Genomic DNA, 22,540 nt, shown 5'->3' with positions numbered 1-22,540 from the left:
GAATGTAAGAATCAATCTTTGCAAATGCCATGTTAAGTAAGAATGGTGAGAGCTGGAAGACTTCCTGGAGGATATGTAAGCTTTGCTGGACCTTGAATGATGGGTATAATTTGCATATTCAAGAAAAGCAGAAACATTGTGGAAAGGCATTTATGAAGTGAATGAGGGAAGTGAAGACAAAGATTCAAATATTGCAAACACAGTAAAAAGAATGACCTGGACATAAGGCAGTAAGGATACAAAGCTGACAAGGGGGTTATCATGGCAAAGGTCAGAGGCTTTCTCAGTAAAACACACTGAATTCAATATAGCTTAAATTCAAGACTTTATTTAGGGCCAATTACTTACATTTACTGAGATATGATGCTTGACCCCCAATTTATTCATATATACAGTGGAGAAAATAAAACCTTCCATAATTCTATAATACCCCTTCCCTATAAGGATTTATTTTTAAAAGATTTTATTTATTTATTTTTAAACAGAGGGGAAGGGAGGGAGAAAGAGAGGGAGAGAAATGTCAATGTGCATGTGCCTGACTGGGAGTTGAACTGGCCACCATTTTGTTTGCAGGCTGGTGCTCAATCCAATGAGCCACACCATTCAGGGCTTTATAAGGATATTTGAAAGATAAAAAGTAAAAATATATGTGAAAGTGCTTATAAAACATAAAGTGCTATTCATGTGCTTTAAGTTATACAAATCCTGGAAGAGCGAAAGGAATGAATATTAAAATATCTTCAGTTGGTTTATTAACAGGTCTGGCCAATAGTTTGATTCAACGCAAGTTGAAGCGTAGAGGATCAAATTAAATTTTTGCAGTACAATAGATTTCAACTACACACATTTTCTTTGCACCATTTTATTGCAGTCAACTAAATGCAGACTATCACCCTGGCTGGTGTGGCTCAGTGGATGGAGTGCCAGCCTGCAATCTAAAAGGTCCCTGGTTTGATTCCTAGTCAGGGCACAAGCCTGGGTTGCAGGAGGGTCTCCAGTGGGGGTGTGTGAGAGACAACTGATGTTTCTTTCACACATTGATCTCTCTCCACTGCTCTTTCTCCTTTCCTTCTTCTCTCTCTAAAAATAAATAAATAAAATATTTTTTAAAATGTTGACTACACATGGAAATTAACTACTTTTTGGTGTAGATATTATTTTTTTAAGTGGAAAATAACTAGGAAGAAAGAGGCCAAAATTTTGTTTCCTAAATTATGTGTAAACACATCCATTAGAAATAGAAAGCAGTGTAGTAAGGAAGTTTATTCTGTATATAGTAAACAAACAAATGAGCAAACAAAAAACATTGACTAGAATGTGGTCCCTAAGTTCAATGCATATGGACTTTGTCTTGGACATAAAAAATGTCAACTGATAAAATTTTCAACAATTTTCTATTAAGGCTCTGAACCTTGAGAGAAAAGGAATGTGCATATGTTGAAGTTAATGCCCAAAACATCCATGCCTACTAAGACCCCTGAATTCCTTCTCAGATCACTCTGGCTTGTTGTAATAAATATATACAACAAAAGAAATGTTTTTATTCTATTTTTATATTGCCTTAATAAATCTATTACTATATGTAAGGATTCAGCAGTATTTTAAAAGTCTTCACCTGCCAAGACCCCATAATCCAAATGATTTTCTGTTAACATTTCATAGTAATTCAAATAAACTTTTAAGTATAATGAAATAAATAGAGAACTCTGTTAGTATTTTATCAAGACAGGCATAGAGGTAATTTTCTTTTGCCTGAAATTCATGTATCTTATTAACACTGGTAGGTGTTTTCTTCACGTCAAGCTTTTCATGATCAAGTTGTTATCACACATTTTCTGGCCAAGATGGAGGCATAGGTAGACACACTGTGCCTTCTTGCACGACCAAAAGAACAACAACAAATTTAAAAACAAAAATCAACCAGAACTGACAAAAAATCCAACTGTTTGGAAGTTGGACAACCAAGGAGTTAAAGAAGAAACATTCATCCAGACTTAGTAGGAAGGACAGAGATTCACAGCCAGGCAGAGGGGACTTGCAACAAGGCAGCAACTTTCAGACCAGGAGAGGTGGCAGCGGGTAGACCAGGCAGTCCCTCATTTGTGTGCAGATAAACCAGGAGTAACAGCTGGGGAGTGAGACAGGTGAGCATCCCTGGGTTCTAGTGTGGGGAAATAAAGCCTCAAAACCTCTGACTGAAAATACCTGTGGGAGTTGAGGCAGTGGGAGTGGGAGAAACTCCTAGACTCAGAGAAGTCATTGGAGAGACCCACAGGGTCCTAGAACATACAAAAGCCCGCCCACCCAGGAATCAGCACCAGAAGAGCCCAATTTGCTTGTGGGTAGTGGGGGAAGTGACTGAAAGCCAACCAAGAGCTGAGCAAGCAGCCTTGTTCCCTTTCAGACCCCTACCCCACAGACAGCTCCACAAAGCAGCAACCTGGGCGGCCCGGCCCTGGCAAATACCTAAGGTTCCACTTCTTACTATGTAACAGGCATAATGAAACAAAAATAATGGTCCAAATGGAGGAACGGATCAAAGCTCCAGAAAAAATACAACTAAGCGATGAAGAGAACTCATGTCAGATGCAGAGTTCAAAACAGTGGTAATCAGGATGTTCACAGCAATAGTTGAGTATGGTTGCAAAATAGAGGAAAGAGTGAAGGCTATGAAAAGTGTATTAAAAGAAAATGCACAGGGAACCAACAGTGACAGGAAGGAAACTGAGAATCAAATCAACAATTTGGACCAGAAGGAAGAAATAAACATTCAACCAGAACAGGAGGAAGAAACAAGAATTTAGAAATATGAGGAAAGGCTTAGGAACCTCTGGGACAACTTTAAATGTTACAACATCTGAATCATAGTGGTGCAAGAAGAAGAGGAAGAAATTGAAAACTTATTTGAAAACATAATGAAGGAGAACTCCTCCAATCTGGGAAAGGAAATGGACTTCCAGGAAGTTCAGGAAGCTCAGAGAGTCCCAAAGAAGTTGGATCCAAGGAAACACACACAAAGTCACATCATAATTAAGTTACTTATGATTAAAGATAAGGAGAGAATCTTAAAAGCAGCAAGATAAAAGGAGAGATTTACCTACAAAGGAGTTATCAGAAGACTATCAGCTGATTTCTCAAAAGAAACCTTGCAGGCAAGAAGGGGATGGAAAGAAGTATTTGAAGTCATGAAAGGCAAGAATCTACATCCAAGATCACTCTATCCAGAAAAGGTATCATTTAAAATGGAAAGGCAGAAAAAGTGCTGCCCAGATAAGGTCAAGTTAAAGGAGTTCATCATCATGAAGCCATTATTATATGAAATGTTAAAGGAACTTAACTAAGGAAAAGAAGATAATTAAAACCATGAATAGTAAAATGACAACTAACCAACTATCAACAATGGAACCTAAAACAAAAACTAACTAAGTGAACAACTAGAACAGGAACAGAATCACAGAAGTGGAGACTATATGCAGGGTTATCAGTGGGGAGAGGGAGGAAGAAGAATGGGGGAAAATTTACAGGGAATAGGAAGCATAAATGGTAGGTACAAAATAGACAGGGGGAGGCTAAGAACAGTATAGGAAGTGGAGAAGCCAACGAACTTATATGTATGACCCATGGACATGAACTAAGGAGGGGGCAATGAGGGTGGGGGAATGCAGGGAAGAGGGGAATAAAGGGAGAATAATGAGATAACCATAATAGCGTAGTTAATAAAATATATTTTTAAAAAGTTGTTACACATTTTATTTTAATTATTTAGTTATTTTTAATTACTTTATTTTATTTAATCTTTATTGTACTTTTCTATTACCTTTTAGAACACTTATATCCCTTTCCTCCCAGAAATCACAACACAGTTGTCTATATCCATTAGTCTTTTTTCCTTTTTGCTCAGTCCCTCCACTCCCTCACCTCTCCCCTGCACTAGCTGTCATTGAGCTCTCCATCTACAAGTCTGTCCCCATTTTCCTTGTTAGTTCAGTTTGCTCATTAGATTCTACTTATGAGTGAAATCATATGGCATTTGTCTTTCTCAGACTAGCTTATTTCACTTAGTATGATGTTCTTTAGGTCCATCCATACTGTTGCAAAGGGTTAAATTTTCTTCTTTTTTATGGCCAAGTAGTCTTTGATGGATCCTTAGGCTGCTACCATTTCTTGGTGGTTGTAAATAATGCTGCAATGAACATAGGGGTGCTTATGTTCTTTCGAATTAATGTTTTGAGTTCCTTCTACACTTATTTTAGTGACACTAAATCTGGCTGACACACTTAAAGATCAGATACCCATAGTGCATTATTAAGGCAAAATCTGAAAAATTCAGTCACAGAAAGTATAAAAAACCCAATCTATGGTAGGCCTAGAAGTATCAGATATACCAGGCAGAGAGGAAAAAAATATTTTAGATTAAGTGTATACTTTCAGATGGTGCCAAAAACTGATCTATCATATGACTGCCCTTGTAGCAAGAGAGGATGCCCTCTATATTATCATAAAATAAATAACTCCTCAGTAAGATCTGCTAATGTTTATATATACTGGTTAGTTCATTATTAATTCACTGACTATAGGAATATGGTATTAACTACTTTTTTTGTTTTCCAATGCCTCGTCATCATTATTAACATAAGTAAACCACGTTTATAGTGTTGATCATGAGTGATGTCTAAAAACTAAATATATATTTTAATCTCAACAACAAACCTTTGAGGTGGGTACCAATATTATCCCCATTTTACTGATGAGAAAACTGAGGCACACCAGCTAAGTAACTGGTCCACAGTGGCATAACTAGAAAGTGTTAGAACTGTAATTGGGATCCAGGCAGCTTGGCTCCAGAGTTCTTGCTTATAATCAATATTCTCTGCTGTCTGAGAGGTTTATCATTGTTAATGTTTCTAGGTTTTTGTATGCTAAATTTCCAGTTGGTAACAATGGTGTCTTTACATCAACTATTGCTTAGTGTTCAAACACATCAACTGAATATGCACAGGTGGATGGAATGGTAAAATTACGTATTAGGAATCTTTCACTATAAAATGAAAATGCTGACCTAGCTCAAACATGTTGTGTATTAGATGGTCTGGAAAAAAAACCACTATAGTCAATCTAGTTTCAAGCAAGCAAAGAAAATTTTATCTAGGGTGATTAATCTTCTGCCACTGATAGATGGCTAACAGATCTATCTATCTCCCTGGGTGGTGGTAAAACCTTTCTGGACAAGCAATTTTATGGTATAATATTAAGAGTCATATTAAAATATCAATTAGTATTGAATTTAGTATCAAATTTATCAATTACATAAGCCTATAGAATTGAACAAAAAGTGGGGGGTAGGATGGTGGAGGCAGTGAGGGACATGCCTCCCAGGTATAATGAGGTATTTCCTTTCTTCACACTTGCTGCTTCCCTCTCATGGACCACAGTGTGGTGATTGTGGGGGTGGGGCGGGAAGGCAGGCAATGAAAAAAAAATACAATTATAAAAAAGGTAGAAAAGGAACCTTAAAAAAAAAACACTGTGGTTAAAGTCCTAATGTTAGGACCCAGTATTAAGTGTGGCCTTGATATCTGGGGGAAACTGGGAGGGTCTCTAATGGTGTTGCAGCTTCTCTTCCCCACTCTGCCCTCACAGATAAGATCCTTTAGCTAAACAACCCTCCTTATCAAAGGGATCAGATAACAGTTCCCCCTTTTCCATGAGTAGTAGGTTTCACTTTCTTGCCAGTCTGTGGAAAGAGTCAAACAAGCCAATCACATCCTCTTATGGGTACAAAGGGTACTTTACCCTCTTGATACCATAAAGTTGCCTTCCTAAGCTCCTGGTTGTTCACCTGGTTGTTCACTGGGTTCCCAAGTGCAACCCTGGGTGGCTCTGTGTGGAGTCTGGCGTTCTCATCCTCCTGGGCTGTGAATATATGTAATTAGGATATACCTGTCAATCTCACCTGCCTACTGTAGTGAGCTGTGCATTCACCCTCCCATAACCCTACAGTGGGAACCCTCCCTCACCAATAGGGTGAATAAGAGGCAACAGAAACAGATACACAGTCACAGATGCACAGAGTTGCATCTGCCTCCTAATGGCATTTAATCTGGAGCAGACCCCTACTTCTTTAGACCATCTCCTAAACCACCCAACCAAAGCCCAAATCCTGTAATAGGATGCATCCCACACCTTGTTATGGACACACACTACCATTACCCATTCTGTATGATTTTCTTGCTGACCCCAACTTTTTCAAACTATAGTGCGTTCCAGGGATCTTTGGCTTGATAATATTAGTATAATATATAGGATGGGGCAAAAGTACATTTACAATTGTATCCATCTTTAAATACAATAATGAATAAATAAATAATACAGATTAAACTGTTACATGTACTCACTGCAGTTGTACTACTATACAACTGTAATACAGTTGTATTATTATTTATTCATTATTGTATTTGAAAGTGGATACAACTGTAAACCTACTTTTTCCCCACCCTGTATTTACTTTATAACACTAGGCTATTTCACATTATCTTTGAAATTCATTTTACATTAATTTACTCACTTATTAATTATTGCTCAATTTCAACACTTCCTCTGACCCTGTCAACTATCATCTAAGTGATTTTCAACTTGCGTGCCATGGCACACAACTGTGCCACAAGAAGTTTTAAAACATGCAACACATGACTATTTAGTCAGGGGCATTGACCTCTTGTCCCTTAGAGTGTCAAATAAAAACATGACAACAGCCAACACAGTAGCCATTCAGTGTGAACGAATAAAAATTATACCTATTTTTTTTGGTCAGGTAGGCAAAATACAATATATTTTTTGGTGTTCTGCAGAATTTTAATTAGTTAGTTTACATGTGATGTGAGATGAAAAACATTGAAAATCACTGATTTAAGTCACGAATGCGTGGGCCTTGACTATATCTATTTTCTGTTGTATCCACAGTGCCTAATACAGAAGAACAATTCTTTAATATTTGTATACTTTAATATGATATCATGTAAAGAGAGAATTAATAAACAAGAGACAGAGGAAAAAACGGGTATCAGATTTTTAATTCAGTTGTAGAGGGTTATATTTGTCTCTTGAGGTCTTCAGGTAATTTCCTTTGTTATTAATGCTATTGGGAGGGTCACCCATGCCAATCACTTTCACTGTCTGTAACTCAAGGATGAAATATCAGAATCCTTATGACTAATTCTTTCTGATTTCTTCCCAATACATAGCATCCTGTCTACAAATGAAAGAGAACATTTTTTAGAGAACTTACAATCTCACATCTTTTGGAATGATATTTGAATGCTTCTGATTCAACTTCACAGAAAAGATCAACACGATGCAAGATCTCTCATGTTTAACAAGGCTTGTTAGCAGAAGGATTAAATGATGACATGAAAGAGGACAGGTTCTTAGAGGTTAGGGCTTCTGTTTCTAGCTCACTGCTATGTATTTTGTTTTGTAGCATTAGAGAAAGTCACATTACTTTTTCCTTCTTTAGGATCACTGTAGGTAGGTTAAATACCTACTACCCATCTATTTCTTAAGAGCTAAAGATTAATGTATAAATATATTTGCAAAGCTTTTTGAGCCTTAGGAAAGTTTCATGTAACCACTGAGTCATTTTAAAAAATACTGATACCAGCCCTGGCTGGCGTAGCTCAGTGGATTGAGCGTGAGCTGCGAACCAAAGTGTCGCAGGTTCGATTCCCAGTCAGGGTACATGCCTGGGTTGCAGGCCATGACCCACAGCAACCACACATTAATGTTTCTCTCTCTCTTTCTCTCTCCCTTCCCTCTCTAAAAATAAATAAATAAAATCTTTAAAAAAATACTGATACCACAAAAGATGTGCTAAATATATAATTTATTCTTCATATCTAGGTTATTTTTATAATTGAATTTATTGGGGTGACACTGGTTAGCAAAACCATATAGGTTTCAAGTGTACAACTCAATAACACACCATCTGCACACTGCCTTGTGTGTCCATGGCCCCAAGTAAGAAAATGAAACCAGACCACCAACTTACACCACACACAAGAATAAACTCAAAATGGATAAGACTTAAATGTAAGTCATAAAACCATAAGTCCTAGAAGAAAGCATAGGCAATAAAATCTCAGACATCTCTATAGCAATATTTTTGGTGATATGTCTCCTGGGGCAAGGGAATCAAACAGGAAAATAAACAAATGGGGCTATATCAAACTAAAAAGCTTCTGCAGAGCAATAGAAACCATCAACAAAATGGAAAGGGAACCCACTGTATGGAAAACATGTTTGCCAATGACACATCTGGTAAGGGCTTAATTTCCAAAGTATATAAAGAACTTATACAACTCAACACCAGAGACAGACAATCCAATTAAAAAAAATGGGTAAAGGACCTGAAGAGACATCTAGCTTCTTTAAAATCTATGCTAGGGAACAGGATTTCTTTAAGATATGAGAATGAGTTTTTTTTAACATTGTTACAAAAAAGATGGGTAAGTATTTCTTCAATAAGTAAGGGACATATTCATTTTTCCCCATACCACATTCTAAACATTAAATCTTTTTTTTCCTTTTTAGGCAAGTTTTTATTCTTTAAATGAGTTCCCAAATACAACACTCTCCACAAGGATGTTAAAACTTTCCCTGCATCTTATATCATAAGGTCCAGTATGTTATTTACTGATTGAATACTCTTATTTGTACTATTTTGATTTTTCAAACTCACTGACACTTCTATCTCTAGAACACTTTAAATTCAGTGTATCAGCTCTACCAGATGGCTCCTCATACCACCTGTTTCTTGCCTTAAGGTATATTGAAAGGGCTTCTCTTTAGATAAAAAAAATATTTGCATTTCAAAACACTGCTTGATGTTCTGTCAAAATTGATTCTCTTCTCTGCCATCAGAAGAATCACATTAGAAACAAAATATAATTAAAAAGTCTCTCAGACCCAGACAAACTTACTCAATGTCTTTGCATCTCAGTTTCCTTGCCTATAAAACATAATTGTCTGTTTTGCAGAGTTAAGAAAGAAAAGTACCCAGCCCTTCCTGGCAGCTTCTATTATTGTTACCATGAAATTCCACTTGCTATTTGGCCAAACCTTCCCCTGACCTCCGCCCCACCGTGCCGCCTCCCCACACAAACTAATCTTAGGACCAGTTCAATAGTCTGCCAGTCTCTCCTCTCCCCCCACAATCAGGCTCTTGAGCATTCTATGCTGGACAGTAGTGTTGCTAGAAATGTATGGTTCTTTTCTCAGCTATACCCCTTTTCAGTATACATAATATCTAGGGGAAACGTGTTTCACTGCCACCAACTACTTAACTGTCTTTAGTCTAAGTTCCAAATCTCCAGTTACATTTCAAACTTCTCTCTTGAACTTCAGACTTATCAGCTTCTGTACTAATTGGCTGGGGCTGCTGTGAAAAAAATATCAACTGGGTGGCTTAAACAACAAAAATTTAATTTCTCACAGTTCTATAGACTGGGAAGTCCAAGATCAAGGTGTTAGCTGATTCATTTCTGGATGAGAGCCCTCTTCCTGACTTGCAGCCAGCCAGCCACCTTCTCACTGTGCTCACATAGCCTTTCTCTGGTGAGGCCATGGAGGGAGAGAGAGAAAGAGAGAGGTCTCTCTTCCTCTTCATATAAAGCCACCCATCCTATCAGGTTAGGACTCACCCTTACGACTTCATGTTACTGTAATTAAAACCTGGAGTCACTCTTCCCAAATACAGTCACATTGGGGTTATGGCTTTAGCATGTGAATTTGGTGGTGGGGGGCACAATTCAGTCCATTGCATCTCTTACGACCCACTTTCCCTTCTCCACACCTTAATTCATTCACCGTATTTTATGGACCATAAGACACACCTAGGTTTTAGAGGAAGAAAATAGGAAAAAAATTTGAAGCAAAAAATGTGGTAAAATATTTAATAACATAAATAACATAATATTTCACCAATGTAAATGTAAACAGAACTGAACAGCAGCATTAACAACCAATACTCCTCCCAAATTGTTGGGTGGGGGGAGTGCATCTTATAGCCCAAAAATATGGTAGTAGCTTTGGTTGGTTGAATACTGGCTCTCTAAATGTGTCCACATTCTAATGTACAGAATCTGTGAATATGTTACCTCACACAAGCGTATCTTGGAGATATTGCAGGTTCAGTTCCAAACTACTATAATAACGCAAGTATCACAATAAAGCAAGTTGTAATCTTTTTGCAAGTGGAGGGTCTTGCCTTCAGTTTGAAAAAAACACACCTGTGAAGTGCAATAATGTGAAGCACAATAAAATGAGGTGTGCCTGTATAGCAAAGGGACTTTACAGATACATTGAGTTAATGATCTTCACATGTGAGTGCCCCAGATGATCCAGGTGGGTCCAATGTAATCGCAAGGGTTCTTGTAAGAGGGAGGCAGGAGGGACAGTCAGAAAATGCAATGGGATGATGGAAACAGAGGTAGGAGAGAGGGAGATTCGAAGATGCCACACTGCTGGCTGTGACTATGGAGACAGGAACAGGCACCAAGGAACTCAGGCAGCATTTAAAAGCTCAAAAATTCGAGGAAACAGCATCTTCTCTGAAGGGCCCAGATTGAATCAGCACTGCCAGCACCCTGACTTTATCCCACTGAGACGACCGATTTTTGGACTTCTGATTTCCAGAACTGTAAAAGAATTTATTTGTTGTATGTGTGTTTGTAAGCCACTAATTTGTGCTAGCACACAGTGGCTCTGAACACAGGGCTTGGGACAGAGTGAGTTCTCAAATAGTAGTTTCCACTTTAGGCTGGGTGATATTCTCCTTTGAAGCACAATTTCCTATTACTCTCCAATATGCCCCCTTTTCCATTGTTCTAGTGTCAGCACTTCTCTTATTTGTTGAGTTTCTGTTCATGTATCTCTCCCACTATGTTGTGAAAATTTGAGCACAGGGATTTCATTTTAGTGTTAATCCCCACTGTCTATCATAGTGAACCCATGGGTAATGCGTACTGAATGCATGACCGGACAGAATTCCTCACCTTAGACAGCTTTCATCAGTATTTAACTCTCTGTGTGAAGATATCTAGTTATTATTTTCAAACTGTTGTTTGAGAGAGCAACCATGGGAGAATATCACTCACTCAGTATATGTGAACTCTGCAGTAGCACAAATAAAACATTTCAGACTCCGGTCAGGCAATGGACTGGCCAGGGCTCAAAGTGGAGGGCATGTGCTTGGACAAGCAGGACTAAGGGAAGCTCAGTGGACTGTTGGCTGCAGTGGTCACAATGGTTCCAAAAGTGAGAGAAAAAACATCTTTCCAAAAATACGTAGGTAATTATTTTGATGAAAAAAACAAATGAGTGCCCTGAACCACTATTGAAAATGATATTAGGCAAGTCTTTAATAGCAATAAAGACTTTGCATAACTGTAATATACTAAAGGTTTATAAATAAAACTATAATATTAGATTATTTTATCTTAAAGAAAATCTGCATGTAAAATCTCTAACACCTCTTTAAATTAAACCATAATTCAGGATTGTAGACATTTTAATTTGATTTTGTATATTCTCAAGGGATAGTAAAAGGCAGAAGTTCTAATAATAAACATTAAAAATTTGCTTTCATGTTAAAATGCTATTTTCACTAATGTAAACATTATTTTAAGTAAAATTTTATTCAGTTTTGTCTTTCAAAAGACATCATATTTTTATCTTTTAAAAATTTTATGGTTTATTATTGTACTTATTCAAAAATATTGTTTTTCCCTGAATTATAGATTGTAATATAAACAATTATTGTTCATACTCCTAGGAAGAAAATACTGCTGCCAGTTACACTGGGAATGCTATCAGTTATAAAAAGTAACCTAAATGCAGTGATATTAAAATGATAAAATTTACTAGACCAAAACTTGAAAGAAAAGAAATCATACATATACTGAATCAGTAGAATGCAATCTCATTTGGTGTATATCATTCTAATCTATTTCCTAAGCATTAAGTTTGTATTTTTTATTCATAAAGGTATAATCATTCTATATAATACTTTTCTGTATATATTTAATATCCTTTTATATTCAGTTACTATTATGGTTTATGCAGTTTCCATACTATTACATAAAACACAAATTATTATTATTATTATTTTTAATCCTCACCAGAGGATATGTTTTTATTGATTTTAGAGAGAGAGGAAGCAGGTGGGGAGAGAGAGAGAGAAACATAGATTGGTTGCCCTGATCAGGGATGGAACTAGCAATCTATTTGTTTTTTTAGTAATTATATCTTTTCTTTTTAAAGAAAAAAATCTGTAATGTTATTTCCATACACCTTATATCTTTCTTAACCTATTTTGTTAGAGTTTTATAATTTTGTTAATATTTTAAGAAAGACAACATACTAAATGGGAAAAGATATTCACAAATGATATATATGATAAGGGGTTAATATCTAAGATATATAAAGAACACATACAACTTAACACCGAAAAACCAAACAACACAATTAAAAAACAGGCAAAGGACCTGAGTGAACATTTCTCCAAAGGGCACATACAGATGGTCGACAGACATACGAGAAGTTCCTCGACATCACAAATCACCAGAGATGCATATTAAATCCACAGTGTGAGATCTCACTTCACACCTATCAGAATGGCTATTATCAATAAAGATCAAATGACAAATACTATTGAGGATGTACAGATAAAAGAACCCTCTTAAACTGTTGGTGGGATTGTGAACTAGTGTAGCCACTGTGGGAAATAGCATAGCTTCCTCAAAAAATAAAAATAGAGTTGCCATATGATTGAAATACACAACCCTATGTTTATTGCAGCATTACTAGTAATAGCCAAGATATGAAAGCAACCTAGATGTTCATCAGTAGATGAATGGATAGAAATGATGTGATGTACACACATACACAGAATGTACTATTATACAGCAATAAAAAATATTGAAATCTTACCATTTGTGACAATATGGAAGGACATAGAGGATATTACGTTAAGTGAAATGAGTCAGAAAAAGACAAAAATATAACCTCACTTATATGTGGGATCTAAAAGAACATAAGGGAATAAAGAAAAAAAAACAGAATAGAACCATAGACATAGAGAACAAGCTGATGGTTGCTAAAGGACAGGAGGTAGGGGGGTGGGAATAAAATACTAAAAATAACACAAGTAAAAAACAATAAAAGTACTATTTGTATATATATGTATATAGAGAAAATATTGTTTACCCACTGATTGGTAATTTAACGTTTAACATATGTCTATTTTCCTTGGTTTTTCACATTCTACATGTGATAATGAAATTACAAATTAAATTAAAAAACATTTAATTTTGCTATTTTGTTTTCTATTTTACTGATTTTAATACTTTCTTTACTATTTTACTTCTACATTATTTGTGATTGTTCTATTTCTATTTTCACAAATAAGTTAGATGCTTAACTCATTAATTTTTAGTAGTTCTTCATTTCTAAAATAGGCACTTTAAGGCTATATATTTACCTCTGAAGTATTGCACTAGTTGTCCCTCATAAGTTTTAAGGTGTAGTTTTATCATTGTTATTTAGTTTGAGGGATTTTCTAGTTTATACTAAATAACCCATGAGTTATTTATTTACATTAAAAATAATTCATGGGTAAAACAGTATGAAGCTTCCTCAAAAAATTTAAAAAATGCAACTGCCTTAGGACCCAGTGATTCCATTTCTGGGAATATATTGAAAGAAACCTGAAACACTAATTCAAAAGAATATATGTAAGCACACCTATATTCATTGCAGCATCATTTACAAAAGCCAAGCTGTGGAAGCAACCCAAGTGCCCATTGATAGAGTGGATAAGAAAACTATGGTGCATATATACAATGAAATATTACTCTTCCACAAAATAGAATGAAAGCTTACCATTTGTGACAGCATCATGGGCCTAGAGGGTATTATGCTCAGTGAAATAAGTCAGAAAAAGATAAATGCCATATGATTTGACTTATATGTGGAATATAAAGAACAAAAAAACAAAAAACTGAAACAGACTCATAGATACAGAGAACAGGCTGATAGTTGCCACAGGAGAGGGAGGTTGGGGGACTGCATGAGAAAGGTGAGGGAATTAAGGAGTATAAATTGGTAGTTATAAAATAGTCACAGGGGATATAAAGAACAGTGTCAGAAAAATAGTCAATAATATTGTAATAACTGTATGGTGCCAGGTGGGTATTGGAAATATTGGAAGAACACTTGGTAAAGTATATGATTGTCTAACTACTATGTTGCACACCTGAAACTATTACAAAATAACATTGAAGGTGACACCATAGATGGACTCCTGGCTTAGATGCACCTGTCATAGCAAGGGACAAAAGTGAGGCATGTGTCCCTCAAAAGAGCATGGTTATAGTTTGGAAGTTTTACTAGGAAGAGTTGACTTCTAATTCCTATAAAATATCAGAAGATTGCTGTCTAGAGAGAAAATAAATGTTCCAGGGAAAATATAAACTACACATTGATACTTGAGTATCTCCAGCAAAACAGACCCACCACCCAAAGTGATGCCCGCTGCAGACATGCCTGCATTCTCCCACAGAGCCTCCAATTAGTGCCTCACTTGTGAATGTGAATGAAAAGCTAAGGATCACCAGACATGTGAAAAGAGTCCCCAAAGGAAAGAGAGGGGAAAAAAAGGCACAGAAAGAAGGAAACTAAAATACACAGCAATGAAGTGTGAAAAGATATTTATCAAGAAAGATTTGGATGATGAAAAAAAATAAAGAAGAAAATTAGAGAGCTATCAGAAAATTAAAATGATAGTGGAAAAAATACTCAAAGGCTTGGAACATCGGTAGGTATAGTTGAGGAAGTCTGCTATAAGATAGAACCAATCTGCATTTGCTAAGAACAAACCCAAACAGCAAATATGAGTTAAAAGTTTAAATTAGTAAAACCTCAATCCATGGGGTTCCATAAATGACCAATAGAAATTCCAGAGGGAATTAAAAAGAACTCAGGTGAGGAAACTGCACAGAAATAATACTAAAGATGACCAAAGAGCAAACATCTCCAGATTAAAAGAGCCTCTGTGTGCACTACATTAACACAGCTCCAAGGTACAATCTTCCAGGCATTTCAGTGGTTAGCAGGAGTGCTGTCCACTAAAAGATAGGAGAGCAATGCCTTTATGATTCAGAGGGAAAATAATTTTAACTTATAATTCTATGCTCAATTTATTTTAGTTATTAAAAAGACATTTTAGGATATAAAAATACCTAGAAAATGGAATTACTCTGAAAACTTTCCACTCTTAGTTAGAAAGTCAATGGAGGATTTGTTTCAGCAAAATGAAGAAGGTAAATTGAGAGAGAGGAAGATCACAGGATACAGTAAATAATGGCTTCAAATTAGTTAAGTGACCAGGAGGAAGGATGAGATCCATGAATAAGTCCAATGGAAGCAAGGAGCAGCTGCTCATGTGGCTGTGTGGATGTACGGAAGCGGTCCAGAGCAGGGGGTGTCAGGCTTTCTCCACCAGTGGCCAGGTTATAAACATTTTAGGTTTGCGGAAAATTCCCACTGTGTTACAACACTTAATTCAACAGTTTCAGTACAAGAGCAGCTGTAGGTAATAAGTAGACAAATGGATATGGCCGTGTCCCCCCAACATCTGGTCTGTGGGCCATAGTTTGTCAAACCCTGCTCTAGAAAAACTCGGCTGTGAATTTCCAGCAGCATTACCGTTAGGCCATCAGAAGAGATAACCTATTATGGAGAAGGTGGCATCATTGAAAAGGACCTACACAATTCAGTAGTCAGGTCAAGAAAGGCTAAACCTTTCTGTTTTCCTAGGTTAGCAAAAAAAAAAAAGAAAAGAAAAAAGAAAAGACACCTAATTGCTAGGAGTTCCCATATTAGAAATCTTACCAGAAAGAGTCAACATATTTTGCAAACATCAGTATAGCACTTTGAAAATAAGCTGTTTTTACATTTATAATTTGATTATAAGTTTAAAAAAGTAATGCCTTTATTTGTTGGAACAATATATGGATACCTAAGTGTAATATTTAAGGATATAAAGGTAACATCAGTTATAAAAGTAATAGCTATACTAAGAGGAGAGGTGTCTGGTGTAAGAAAACTAAATCTTTATCCAAGATAATAGGACATCAATAGATCATGTCCAATATTGAAAGGGACATAGAAGTAACCCCTGGAATAAGAAAACTAACTCAGTGAAAGAGTATTTTCACAAATGAACAGGATCTAGTGTTAGATGAGGAGTGAGGGGCAATAGTGGTAGGCTTGTGCTTTCATTACAGGCACTTCTATTTAAAAAATAATTTTAGATATGTGCAAGTCACTTCAATTTAAAAAATTAAAATTTTGAAAGGATGGAAGAAATAAAAACGTTTTTATAACTGTGATAGAAATATGGTGTTCTCTTTTTGACCTTGGCTTTTGTAGAATGTGCTATTAAACTAGAATAAAGGCTGCCACTGTTCTCCAGTACTGCAGGCATTTTTTCCATCAATCAACAAGTGAACCTGAATGGGCTAATACATCAAATGTAAGAAAACACAACATTTATTGTTTTATTTCAAATTTACTTTTTAAAAATGAAATTTAGCTCTTTTCCATTACCTCTTCCTTTTGCTATGCTGAGCTAGGTATTGGGTTTGCAGAGCTGAGCAAATCTATCTATCTATCTATCTATCTATCTATTTATCTACTTATTTTTGGAGAGGGAAGGGAGGGAGAAAGAGAGAGAGAAACATCAATGTGCGGTTGCTGGGGGTTATGGCCTGCAACCCAGGCATGTGCCCTGGCTGGGAATCGAACCTGCAACACTTTGGTTCGCAGCCCGAGCTCAATCCACTGGGCTACGCCATCCAGGGCTAAATCTTCTGAAATTTGCTCACAACTTTTTCTTTTTTTCATTTTGATTATATTTTATTGATTATGCTACTATAGTTGTCCCAATTTTTCTGCTTTTGCCCCCTCCCCTAGCATCCCTCACTCCCTCAGGCAATCCCTCCATCATTGTTCATGTCCATGGGCCATGGGTATAAGTTCCTTGGCTACTCCATTTCCTATACTGTACTTTACATCCCCATGGCTATTTTGTAACTATTTATTTGTACTTCTTAATCTCCTCACCTCTTCACCCATTCCTCTGCAGCCCCTCCCATCCTTTTTTTAGATTCAATTATTGATAGAAATGTATTTATTGCCATTTTATTGTTCATAGTTTTGATATTCTTTTTCTTAAATTAGTCCCTTTAACATTTTATATAATAATGGTTTGGTGATGATGAACTCCTTTAGTTTTCTCAGTTTTCTCTTGTCTGGGAAACTCTTTATCTGCTCTTTGATACTAAACGATAGCTTTGCCGAGTAGAGCAATCTTAGCTACAGGTCCCTGCTCTTCATGACTTTGTATATTTTTTGCTTATCCCTTCTAGCCTGCAGTTTCTTTTGAGAAATCAGCTGACAGCCTTATGGGAACTCCCCTGTAATTAAATAACTTCTTTTCTCTTGCTGCTTTTAGGATTCTCTTTATCTCTAACCTTTGGCATTTTAATTATGATGTGTCTTAGAGTGAGCCTCTTTGCAACCATCTTGTTAGGGACAGTTGCAATGCTTGGAATGCTTGTTGTCCATAGGCTGCTTACACTGTCTTCATTTTTTTGGATTCTTTTTTCTTCTTGTTGTTCTGATTGGTTGTTTTTTGTTTCCTCATGTTCCAAATCATTGATTTGATTGTTGTCTTCATCCACTGTACTGTTGTTTCCCTATAAATTGTTCTTTATTTCAATTAGTGTATCCTTCGTTTCTGAGTGGATCTTTTTTATGCTGTTGAGGTTCTAAGTTCATTGAGGATCCTTATAACCATTGTTTTGAACTCTGCATTTGATAGATTGCTTGTCTTCATTTCATTTAGCTCTTTTTCTGGAGTTTTGATCTGTTCTTTCATTTGGGCCATGTTTATTTATCTCTTTATTTTGGAAGCCTCCCTGTGTTTGTTTCTATGTATTAGGTAGAGCTGCTATGACTCCCTGTACTGATTGCATGGCCTAATGTAGCAGGTGTCATGTAGGGTCCAGTGGCACAGGCCCCCTATCACTCAAGGTGGGTATTCAAGGTGTGCCCTTCATGTGGGCTGAGTACACACTCCTGTTGCAGTTGAACCTTGATGGCAGGTCAATTGGAGGGATTTAGCCAGGCCAGTCATCTACAAGAACTGGCTGTGACCACTGGCCACCAATCTCTGTCCTCTGTAGAGGAACAGCTGTGTGGAGGCAGGGTGATGGTGCTCTGATGTGATCTGTAGCTTTTCACTGAGCACAGGCTCTGGGGTTACTTTGGTGTTAGAGGCCAATGTCAGCTCCAACCTGAGAGGATTTAAGAAGTTGTGAAACATGAATGAAAACCAGACATTCATATAGAAAAGCAGCTTGGGTGGGTCTGTAAGTGGGGTAGGAAACAGACTCAGGGAAACTTCCATGTGGCACAAACAGTATTAGTCAGGTCGATGGAGTCTCAGATATAGAACCAGCCACTGTCTTTGTGGCTCTGTGGGGGGACCATTCAGAAAAGGTATGATGGTCTCTGCTTGCCTTGATGCTAGACACTTCATTTTCTCCCTGTATGCCACTGGTGCCTTTCAAGCTGCTACCTTGGTGCTGGATGGAGCTCAGAAGGAGTGAGTTTGAGTAAGTCTGTGTGTGGGTTCCTTAAGAGGGACTGCTTGGGACTCTTGCAGTTTCTTCTACCAAATCAATTCCCTCTGGTTTTTTTTTTTTTTTCAGCCAGAAGTTGTGGGGACTTACATTACTGTTTCTGGAACACTGGTCTGTGGGGCCTGGTATGGAGCTGGGACTCCTTGCTCCCAAGATGTCACTCCCAAGTTTTACCCACCACATATGGATCTGGGAACATCCTGTTCCGCATCTCTGTCCCTCCTACTCGTCTGGATGGATGTGGTTTCTTTAATTCCATAGTTGTCAGACTTTCATTAAACTTGACTTCTGATGGTTCTGAGTGATGGTTGTTCTGTAGTTTAGTTGTAATTTTGATGTGGTTGTGCGAGGAGGTGAGACATGTCTGCCTATGCTGCCATCTTGACTGGATGCCACAACTTTCTCAAGCAAGGCATTCCTGCTGACTTTTGAGAAGAATTCACTTTTCACTTTTCTCTTACTGTCCTGGGGATGCACATTTAGAAAATTAACATTGTAATTTGTGGATATGCTTCCAATGGGGAATGGTTCTCTATACTGCAACTAATCTTATAATGTCTCAATTATTTCTTATCTTTATAGAAGTATAGGTAACAGGTAAAAATATGTTATGCAACATATCAAGAACATATTGATTTTTATCCTTCAGCAGAAGTCATTGTCATAGGTATTGATATACAATAATGTGTATTCTTAGGACTAAAAACTCTCTAAATTGAGGATTCTAATTATATTCATGAACAACACACAAACAAATAAAAGCAACAATTAGCCAGAATTTCACTCTTGGCTTGAAAGCTACTGGATTTTTCCACATAGATATCAACATGTCAATCTGCTCCTAAATATTCCTGTGTTCTTTATTTTAGTCACTTTGGTAAGAAACTGAGACTTGCTCTATGTGCGTCTCTCTCATGAATCCCTGTATTTCACTTGTTTCTCTGCTGCTAGTCATTGCTTATTGTAGTTCCCCTTCTGAAGACATCAAAATGATTATTTTAATAGCAAATCTGACTATATAATTTCCTAACACTCTTCAGTTACTGTTTAGTCTATTCAGGAAGAAGCCATCTTTTCCGTTGGCTCTCCTCGGTCCCTCAATTTAACTTGTTTGCCTTTTCTCCTAGAGGCTGATGCATCATCATCATGCCTCTGTCACAACACTGAACGCTGGGGATGTATAAGTGAAATACTATTTCACTTCCCTCACCACAGTTTTACACTAGGCTATAAACCCTTTAAAGACAAAATTCATTTAATGAATGAATAAATGTTTTTATTGTTTTTGTTAATTATAAATCTTATGTTCATTCATGTCAAGTATTGTTTTAAGGGTTGAGGGTACTGCAGTGAATAAAAGAAGCAAAGATGACAGACAATAAGAAAAACAAAGAAAATACATTTCAGTTGGTAATTGACGCAGAGAAAAAGTAGCATAAAGAGGGAAAGGAGAGTGAGAGGAAGGTCGCTACTCTCCTAAAATGCTTCTTTGATAAAGTAACATTGTCCTAGAGGCTGGGGAAAGTGGGGGAGTGAGAAAGGAGCCATGGTGTTATCAAGAGCTTTGCAGTTAAGTGGAGCATCAGGTACAAAGGTTCTGAGATGGGAATGCATGAAGCATGTTTGAAGAAGAGCAAGGAAGCCACTGTTTCCAAAGGGGAGTGAGCGAGGGAGAGGTTGTGAGAGATGACATTGAGGAGGTAGCTAGGTAGGTGAACAAGTTTTTACTTTGAACGAGTCAGGGATCGACTGTAGGGTTTGAACATGGAGTGACACAACCTGATTTACATTTCAGGAAATCTGGTGCTTTGCATGGAAAACATACCACACAGGCATAAAGGTGGGAGAAAGGAGGCCAGGAGAGATGCTGACGCTTTGGACCAGAGTTGTAGCTGTGAAATGGTAAAAACCGGTTGGGTTCTGGGATGCATTTTGAAGCAGAGCTGACAGGCTTTGCTGCTGGATTGATGTGGCATGTAAGAACATGCGAACCATGCTTCAAATGAGGGAAATTGAAAATCTCACCCTAAAGAATGACCTCATGCAACAGTCGATATCCAAATTAATGGTGGTCCTGCTAAAGCACTTGCTTTTTGTGGATCAATGCACTTAAAGTTAGGTAGTGACAATCCACTCTACCCCTACAAATCACTGAAACAAATCAGTGACTGGGATGCAGCCTTCACGTCACAAAGCTGGGAAGTGACTGCGACGAGACAGATTGACAGACAGCTGGAATGAAAGTGAGGATCACAGCCAAATGCACCTAAAATAGGTGGAGATTGTGGTCATGAAAAATGGTTTAGGAAATAGCGATTGCACGAGTGCCAGAAAAAAGTAGTTTTATGTAGAAAGTATAAATTCACAAACAAGTAGTGGTTAATAAGAGCATGGCTCTGAACTCAGACTACACTAGGGTTGAATTTAGCTTTATTATTTACAAGCTAACCAGCTTTATTATTTACAAAATGATTATTATTAATAAATAATCATTTTGACCAAGTACTTTAATCTATGTCTTAGTTTCCTTGTCTGTAAAATGGATATGTGATTCTTAGCACTGTGAGGACTGAAAGAGACAATTATCTAAAGCTTGCTTCAAGTATGTAAATATTTAATGACTCTTGCCTACCTTTAATATCAAAGGCAGACTACCTTTCCTGATCGGATGAAGCAGAAGAAGGAACCATAGAAAAGACCCTGGCAGGAACAGATACCAAAGGTTTTCATTAAACAAGGAGCTGCATTAGACCACATGGAGAGCTCATGTGCTTCAAGACCTAAGCGATCCTTAGGGAGCACACCTCTGCGTCATGTGAGTTATTTACTCCATCGTGAAAGCAATAAATGAGAAGTTATCAATGATCATAAGTACTCACCTTGCTGCTGTTTTTATCTTTCAAAAAATCAACAGAAACTACTATTTGGACTTAATTCTGAATAAAGATCTATGAAGTGTAAGCAGGTAGGAACCTGGGAAAAATGACCATTTTCATTTAATGGTATCTAACAGCCTAGAAAAAAAGCCCTGGCCATAATGTATATTAAACTTTAGGGTGAGGGTTTAAAAAAATGTGCATAGATTGGGTGTAATTTCAAAATAAGAACTACTATAGAGTAAGGGATAGGTGTCTATAAAAAAGCAAATGAACAAACAAGACAGAAAAACAGAAACTCATAGACACAGCCAGCCATATGGTGGTTACCAGAGGGAAAGGGGGGCAGGGGGAGGGAGCAAAAAGTAAAGGGGATCAAATATATTTTTGGGTGATAGAAAGAGAATGCAATACACAGATGATGTATTATAGAATTGTACATTTGCAACCTATATAATTTTATTAACCAATGTCACCCCAATACATTTAATAAAAAAGGGAGATCATAAAAATATACAGAATTCAAACAAGGTAAACACAATGACCCCAATGAAGGAGAAATTGAGAGTGCACAAAATAAATGCTTTGCAGAGAGCTCAGAACTCAGTCATGTTGTCATCACTGAGACACGCAGCTAACTTGCACGGCAGAATGATTCAGGGATAAGACAGATGATAATTGTACAGGCTGATCTAAATGAGGTGGAGAAGGACCTGGATGGTTTGAGAAAATTCACCTATCAAGGCATGATAAAATTTAATAGAAATATTAATTAAATGGGATTATGAGAAAAATGTTTAGATAGCTAAATAGCAAATATATATATATATATTTTATATAGATATATAGTGTGAACATATAAATAAAATGTAGCCTTATACTCAGCAACACAAAGTCAATTGG

The 22,540-nt window shown here is 36.9% G+C and overlaps 1 protein-coding gene across 4 annotated transcripts in view; it reads right to left on the bottom strand.

The window, feature by feature from the left end:
• EPHA6 (EPH receptor A6) overlaps positions 1-22,540 on the bottom strand; it is a 920,707-nt gene that overhangs the window by 251,233 nt on the left and 646,934 nt on the right. The window lies entirely within an intron of this gene.

Source organism: Phyllostomus discolor, chromosome 2 (assembly GCF_004126475.2).
Source record: "Phyllostomus discolor isolate MPI-MPIP mPhyDis1 chromosome 2, mPhyDis1.pri.v3, whole genome shotgun sequence".
Classification (NCBI taxonomy): Eukaryota; Metazoa; Chordata; class Mammalia; order Chiroptera; family Phyllostomidae; genus Phyllostomus; species Phyllostomus discolor.
The sequence above is the reverse complement of the archived record's forward strand: the minus strand, read 5'-3'. Positions and strand labels throughout refer to the sequence as shown.